We start from the raw sequence: 8,995 nt of genomic DNA on the forward strand, positions 1-8,995 counted from the left end.
TGAGGTAAAGATAGTAGCTCAAATTATTGTCCATATAGATAACCAGTTGTCCCAGCACTGCTTATATATATATATATATATATATTTATTTATTTATTTATTACCATCAATTGATCATGTGTGTATACGACTCTATTTCTGGACTTTTTTTTTCTATTCCTTTCACTGATATATTTATTTGCCAATACTGTATGGTCACATTAATGTAGCTCTGTAGTAATTCTTAAAATTAGGTAGGGAAAATCTTCCAAATTAGTTTCTTTCTTTCTTTCACAATGGTTGTGGCCTTTCTGGAGTGTAAATATTTGCAGTTTTTTGGTATTATTTTGTCGAGATCCCTCTGAGTTTGAAATCAATATTGTATTGTATGTACATTCTAATCTGATAAGAATTGAGATCTTAACAATATGAAGTTTTCCAACCAAAGAACATCACATGTATTTCTATATTATTTAGTTCTTTTAAAATGTTTTATAGGATATTGAAGTTGCAATCAAACCATATGGTGAATGTTTAAATAAAAAAATTATGGTAGCAAAAAAATACACTGTCGTTATTTGCCCTCAAAATACTCAGTCTTCCTTCAAACACACTTATTCCATCATTCTTGCTACTTTAAAGCAGTTCTAGAAGTCCTCTTTGCTGAGTATATTTATGAGGTGTGCTCAGAAATATTGTGAATGCTGGTACTGAACAGCACCCAATAAAAAGGCTTGTAGCAACATTATGGTGAGTCTTTATTCATCCTGTTCACCAGATCTGGTACTGTGCGACTGCTGACTCTCACCTAAGGTCACAATTAGCATACAAAGTATGTGTTTTGAATCTATTCAGGACATCAAGGCAGGCATGGCAGCACAGTAAAGACACTCATGAGAGAGGACCTCTAGAACTGTGTCAGAAAGAAGCAAAGAAATTGGGATGGTATTGAAGGACGGTGTTTTGAGGGGGTTAATGACAGTGTGTCTTTTACTTTAATACATTTTCAAATTTAAATTTTTACCATATTTTTCAATCATATCTCATAGTTTATAATTTCAGTGCTCAGGGTTCATGTATTTTTTGTTATTTTTCAACCATTTAATGTTTTTGATGCTAAATTCAGTTTAAAATTCCAATTTGTTTATTACTACAACATAGAAATGTAATTAAATTTATATATTGGCACTGAATCCTATAGCCTTGTTAAAGTCACGTATCGGTTCAGATTTTTTTTTTTTCTCCAATCACTATATTGGTACATTTTAGATATATAATGACCACAGTCATCATAGAGGATTTGTACCTGTACGTGATATAGCTTGGTTTTTTCCCACTCCTCTGCCCTTCCTTCAATTCCTCCTCCCCTCCCCATTTAAAAAAGCATTTTTTCCAGTTTTTCTTCTTTCCTCATTTTTTCCCTTCTTTCCTTTTCCCTTCTACCCTCCTTTGTTCCCCCTATTAACTAGGACATTTTCTTCCTATTTCACAATATCTATTATACATTTTGGTCTTTATTTACACTTAAAGTTTCTCACACTAGAAAAACAACGTGGTATTTACATATGTGTATCCAATTTATTTTACATAAGAGTGTGATCTCAAGGTGTATCCATTTACGTAGAAATGTCTGAAGTTTATCCTTCTTTATGGCAGAGTACTACTCCATTGTATTAAAAACACATCTTTGTTCATTCACCAGTTGTTGGGCATTTGTTCTGTTTCCAAGATTTGCCTATTACAAACTGTGCTACTACAAACATGAGTGTGCATATATCATTATGGCATGATGCTTTAAATTCCTTTGGGAAGATACCAAGGAGGGAAAGGCCTGAGTCAAATGGAACCTCTAGTCTTAGTTTTTTGAGGAATCTCCACACTGTTTCCACAGTGGTTGCACCATCTACACTCCCACCGCAGTGAGGGGCTCCTTTTTCCTCACAGCCCCTCCAGCACTTGTTATTGGTTGATTTCTTGATGACAGCCATTCTTCCTGGGGGAGATGGAATCTCAGTGTTGTTTTAACTTGCATCTCTTGAATTACCAGTGATGCTAAACACTTTTTCATATATTTATTTGCTGTTTGTACTTCATCTGAGAAGTGTGTATTCATTCCGTGTGCCCATTTTTGGATTGGGTCTTTAAATTTGGGGGTTCTGATGCTTTTTAATTCTTTATATATTCTAGATAGTAATCTTTGGTCTGAGGAACAGCTGCCAAATTTTTTTCCTATACTGTGGGTTGTCCCTTTACTCTATTGGTGGTTTCTCTTGCTATGCAAAAACTTTTTAATAAGATGAGATCCCAGCTGTTGATTCTTATGATAGTGCCTGTGCGAGCTGGGTTTTGTTCATAGTCTTTACCTACACCAGTGTCCTCAAGAGTTCTGCCTATTTTCTCCTCCAGCAGATTTAATGTTTCTGTTTTAATACTTAGATCTTTGATCCATTTTGACTTTAGTGCATGGTGAAAGATATAGGTCTAATTTTAATCTTCAGCATGTGGAAAGCCAGTTTTTCCAATACCATTTATTTAAAAAGCTATCTTTCTTCCAGTGAATGTATTTGGCACCTTTGTCAAAGACAAGGTGGTTGAGTATGCCTGAAATTGTTTCTGCATCTTCTAATCTATTCCACTGATCCTTTGTTCTGTATTTTGGGGTTGTTTTTTGTTGTTGTTGTTGTTGTTATTTCTTTAGTTTTTGTGTACCAATACCATGCTGTTTTTATCGCAGTAGCTTTGTAGTATAATTTTGAGGCTAGGATTGTGATGCCCCTTGCATGGTCTTTCTTGCCCAGACTTGCCTTTGAAATTTTAGGTCTCTTCTAGTTCCAAATGAATTTTAGGATTGTTTTCTTTATTTCTGTGAGATAGGCTGTGGAATTTTTATTGAAATTTGTGTAACAATTTTGGAAGTGTGTCTGTTTTCACTGTATTGGTTCTTCCCTACCCAAGAAAAAGGGATATCTTTCCATTTCTGATACCCTTAATCTCCTTTTTCAGAGTACTGTAGTTTTAAATGTAGAGGTCTTTTACTTCCTTCATTAGATTGATTCCTAGGTATTTCATTTTTTTGGATGATATTACAAAAGGTGTGATTTCCTTAACTTCCCCCCAAGGAGTTTTTGTTATCTGTGTACAGGAATGCTGCCAATTTTTCAGAGTTGGCTTTGTATTCAGCTATGTTACTGAGTTTAGTTATTAAATATAGAAGTCTTTTGGTGGAGCTTTTGGGGTCTTCTATGTAGGGTCTCATGTCACCCATAAATAATGTTAATTTAACTTCTTCCTATTCTTATTCCTTTTATTTCTTTCTCTTGTCTAATTGTTCTGGCTAGAATTTCAAGAACTATAGATAATGAATGAGAGTGGCAACAGTGGACATCCTTGCTTGTTCCTGATTTTAGAGTGAAAACTTTCAGTTTTTGTCCATTTAGTATGATGCTGGTTGTTGGTTTGTCATAAATAACTTTTACCAGATTGAGATAAAGACCATCTATTCCAATTTTCTGTAGGGTTTTTGTAATGAATGGGTGTTGCACTTTTTCAAAAAAATTTTCTGCATTTATTGAAATGAACATATGGTTTTTGTTCTTGATTCTGTTAATATGATGTATTACTTTAGTTGATTTGCATACGTTGAACCATACCTGTACCGCTGGGATGAATTCTACTTAGTCATGACGTATAATCTTTTTGGTGATTTGTTGCAGTCTGTTCACCAATATGTTACTGAGGATTCTTGCGTCTGCGTTCCTTAGGGAGATTGGCCTGTGGTTCTCTTTCTTAGTTAGGTCCTTCTCTGGTTTTGGTATCAAGGTAATTCTTGCTTCCAGGAATGATTTGGGGTATATTACTTCCCTTTCAATTCATTAAAAAGTTTGAGAAGTAGTGGTATTGGGTTTTCTATAAATTTGTTGTAGACTTCAGCAATGAATCTGTCAGGGCCTGGGCTCTACTTGTTGGTAGAGTTTTAATAACATCTTCATTTTTTTTATTGATAATGGTTTACTTAGGATTTTTATATCTTTTTGATTCACCTTTGGTAATTCATGTGTATCTAGGAATCTACTAATTTACTCTGCATTTTCCATCTTATTGGAATACAAGATCCTCTGGATTTCTGCAGGATCCCTTGTAATTTCACCCTTTTCATTCCTAATTGCATAGATTTGAGTCTTTCATTACTTTTTTTGGTAAGGTTGGCTAAGGATTTGTTGATTTTATTTACTTTTTAAAGAACCAACTCTTTATTCCACGTTCAAAAAATCCAATTCTTTGATTCATTGATTCTTTGAATTATTTTCTTATTCTCCATTACATTAATTTCTGCTCAGATCTTTATAATTTCCTCTCTCATATTCTTGGCCTGCTCTTCTTTTTCTAGAAACCTGAGGTTAAATATTAAGCTGTTTATTTGAGCTTGCTCTGTTTTCCTGATATGGATATTTATTGCTCTAAAGCAGTCCCTCTTAGGACTGCTTTCATTGTGTCCCATAAGTTCTGGTATGTTTTATTGCCATTATTATTTAATTGTAGAAACTGTCTAATTTCTTCTTTAGTGTCATTTGTGACCCATTTATTGTTCAGGAGGGTGTTCATTGCCATGTGTTTATGAAGTTCTTGTGGTTTCTTTTGCCACTGATTTCCAATTTCATTGCACTATGGTCTGATAACATGAATGAGACAATTTCAATTCTTTTGCATTTACTTAATGCTGTTCTATTGTTGTATCAGAGGACCAGACAAAGGAAGAGAGGACACCAAGGAGATCTAGGAGAGAGCAACTTATTACACCAGTGGGCCTGAGTGGGATCACTCCCAAAGAGTCAGGGCCCTGACCAACAAGGTTTAGGGTTTGGGGGCTTTTATGGGGAGAGCAAGCAAGATGTACAGAAGCAGATTTGGCACATTATGATTGGAAGGTTTGGTGACATCAAGGGTTGCCAAGGAAGTTTAAACATCTCAGGTTACATTGCAAGGCCATCAGTTAAACAAGTATGGGTTGCACACAACAGGGAAGGAATGTTCTGCTATCTGTCTTGTGCACTTGGTTTCGGAGGGCATTCTTCGTTGACTTCCATTTAAAATTTCAATTCCCCTTCACTATGGCTAGTATGTACTCTATTTTGGAGAACATTCTGTGTGCAGCTGAGGAATGTGTATTCTGACTTTCTAAGGTAAAACACTCCAAAGACATCTACTAAGTCCATTTGTTCAAAAGTTTGGTTCAGTTCTAATATTTCATTGTAGATTTTTTTTGTCTAGTTGCTTTATTTATTCATGACAGTAGGGTATTGAGCACCCCCAATACAACTGTATTAGCGTTTATTTGATTTTTCATGTCCATTAATATTTGTTTTATATAGTTGGGTGCACTGGTATTTATTGCCTATATATTTATGATTATTATCTCTTCCCCTTGGATTGTTCTCCTTACAAGGACATAGTGACCTTTGTCTCTCTTAAATAGTCTTGGTTTGAAATCCACTTTGTCAGCAAATAGAATAGCTATGCCTGTTTTTTTCTTGGTTCCTGTTGCATAGAGTATTGTTTTCCATCCTTTGACTTTCAGTCTATGAATCTTTTTTAGAATTAAGTATGTCTCTTGTATTTATAATATTGTTGAATCTTGCTTCTTGATCCATTCTGCTAGTCTGTTTCTTTTGATTGGTGAGTTGAGACCATTATCATTGATGATTTTAACTAATATATTGACTTATCCTTGTCTTCTTATTTTCCTGTTGTTGGCTTCATTTCCCACCCTTTTGTCTGCTTTGCCTGGAGAATTCATTCTGTTGGTGTTCATGGAGTTGTAACACTTATCTTCTCTTTCTAGAATGTACATCAGAACATTTTGGAGTGCTGGTTTGGTTTCCATGAATTTCTTCAGTTATTCTTTGTTATAGAATTATCTTATTTCTCTATGAATTTTTAAAGATAGTTTTGTGGTGTACATCAATCAGAGTTGGAAGTTGTTTCCTTTTAGGGCTTGAAATACTTCATTCCAAACTCTCCTTGTCTTTCGGGTTTGTTTTGAGAACTCAGCTATGATTCTGATGGGGGTTTTGTAAGTGATTTTTTAAGTGACCCTTTCTTTTCAAAAGAAAGAAGTGATTTTTTTCCTTTCTCTAACAGCTTTTAATATAGTACTCATGTTGAATTTCTGGAATCTTGACTATTATATTGCAGTGGCAAACAGAAACACTGAAATGTCACCCAAGATTTGGAGGCAGATTTATCATCAATGGGTTCAATAAGGATTCAATCTTCACAAAATATCAGGCCCTGATCTCTGGTACTCTTAGGCTTATATAGGGTGTGCAAGTGAGAAACAGAGTATTTGGAAGTTATTGATTAGTTATATCTTATGTCATTATTACTGATTAGCCTAAAAGAAAATTGCATCATATATGTTACCTACTAAGATAAGTTCAAACTCCAGGCAAGTTTGCAGTTATGGGAAGCAAGTACTTGAGTTCAGGGCATGGTCATAGACAAGTGAAATACGTACCTGGCACTAGTGGAAGACATGAAGACAAATCTGCTCAGGGGAGGAGTTAGTTACAGAACTTTAAAAAGGCTAATTCTCTATTTTCCTCTTTAATATGGCTTGGTCTAGATTGTATTTGATCATGGTTAATTGGAGTTCTATATGCCTCAATTGTCTGTATGTCAAACTCTTTTGCCCTGCCAGGGAATTTTCCTGCCATGGTGTCTGTGAACAGGTTTTTGTATCATTTGTTCTATCTCCTGATTTTTTCATTGACTTCAATCAACCTTATGTTATTCTTGTTTGCATCATCTAGCAGCTGCTGGATTGATTTCTTGTGGTCCTTTGCTATTTTTAAGAAATCTTACTTTTCATGACTGCTAACCACAAACCTGTCTTCTATATCTGAGATTCTGGCCTCATATTGGTTTATTCTGCTGCAAATACTTTCAATGAAATTTTTAGTCTCATGGATATCTGCTTAAATATGTTTTATGGATTCCATTTCTTTCCTATGTTAGTATTCATGGAAGCTCCACTATTTTTTTCTATCTGTAGCTACTCTAGTGTCACTAAGCATGTTTTTCATAATGGTTACAATCTCTGTAGTTATCTGAGAAATTATTTCTGATCTGATTTTTTCTAGAGCCTCATTCATTTGCTTTGCTGTTACCACTTCAGAGAGGCCAGGTGGATGGCAATTGGATTGTCCCACCTCACTGTCCCCTGGGTTTGCCTTTGGTGAACTGGATGTATGGGGTTACATCTTGTTTAAGTGCTTCTTATTTTATATTTTTTAGTTTAATTCCTGGGTTGATGTTTGTAAATTGCCTATGGTAGGTAACTTTATTGCTAGTATTTAGAACCCTTAGGAAATGACTACTTCTCAGAAATGTCTTTCAGGTGTAGCTGGCTTCTGGGTTTTGAGTCTGTTGCAAGATCCTACCTCTTCAATTTATTGGGATGAGAAGTTGCTGCCTATTTGGCCCAACCCCTGAGTCTTTGGCACTGGTCCACAATATTTCTATGTTGCTTGGCAAATCTTAGTCTTGGTATACCAGGAAGAACAGCTGGTTAGAGCAATTATGTCACTGTAGCTAAAGTGGTACAACCAGCAATGACAATAGCATCAAGCACAGCCTAGAAAATGACAAACTGAGGTGATCATTAATTTTCCCCTTTTCACCATATTGCTAGTTCATATATGAACTGGGTTGTGGTTATTTAACAAAATCTAAAACAAACCAAAAAATTGTAGGCCATATATAAGCCCTCAGTAAGCTAATTTAACTTTCAGGGTAGAAAATGTAAAATGAGTTAGGGAAAAAAAATGAGAAATAGAAGAAGAGGAAGATATTAGAAGCAAGACTGGAGGACAAAGGAGGATCATAAAAACTTTGGGAAACTGGTGCAGAAGATAGGAGGGAAAGACAGAAGGAAGAACAGAGGGCTGGGAATATAGCTCAGTAGCACAGAACCTGCCTGGCAAATACAAGGTCCCAAGTTTGATTCCCGGTACCAAAAAAAGAAAACAAAACCAAAAAAGGAAGAACAGAACAGAACAACAACCACAAAAAAACTAGAAACCACATTCACACTTATTTAAAAACAAGATCAAACAAGGAAGAAAAAAAAACCCTAAAAACCAGAGAGAGAGAGAGAGAGAGAGAGAGAGAGAGAGAGAGAGAGAGAGAATATTTCTGCTGTCGTTGGTAGACATCATATGGAGACAGAGTCCAGAACTGTGATGATTTATCCCAGCAAGCCAGCAGTAGCTTTACAGTGGAATAGTGGATAATCTCCATGAATGTGCACCTTTATTTCCCCTGAAGTTCTGGGTAGTTTCTGGCCATGAGGCTGGAACCAGACCTGTTCAGCCTGCAGCAGTAAGTGCACCTTCTGTTTGAACTCGGCTGGGAGCAGCTAGATGGAGCCAGCAGCTGTTCTGCATTTAGAGCTCATTTGTCCCCTCTGCAGAAATGGTGCCTGGCCAATCACCATCTCCCACACACTGGCCAAACCCATGCCACTCAGCAGCCAGTGCAGTCCATGGTGTCCACTCCTCCACTGTACTGCTGGATCTCTCTGTCGAGGCCTCTGGGGCAACCAGCAGTCACCAGTGTGCATAGGTTTGAACTGCTTCTTCCCACAAAGTGAGTCCTGACTCCAGGAGAAGGTGCCACATGCCACCTCCTGCTTTGTTGGAGTTTCTCTCTTCACTGCCCCCATGGGCTTCAGCTCTCACTTCAGACCCTTCCTGGTTCTAGGGGATACACTTCCCTCCTTCTTCTCATTCTTGTGTTGTTATATTCCAGTGTCTGAATGGGAAAACTTGGAGAGACTCTTTCTTTGCTGCTTAAAGCTCTGCCCTCTCCCTAGAAGTCCCCTAGTTTCTTTTTGTAGATTGCTGATGGTTTATACATACATAATTATGTCATATTTGATATATTTTTATATGTTATATTAAGTCCTATGTGGATAGAGGAGAAAAATACAAGAAAATTAGATGAAGTATAACTGACC

This window comes from Chinchilla lanigera, unplaced genomic scaffold (genome assembly GCF_000276665.1).
Source record: "Chinchilla lanigera isolate Chin_1 unplaced genomic scaffold, ChiLan1.0 scaffold00022, whole genome shotgun sequence".
Lineage (NCBI taxonomy): Eukaryota > Metazoa > Chordata > Mammalia > Rodentia > Chinchillidae > Chinchilla > Chinchilla lanigera.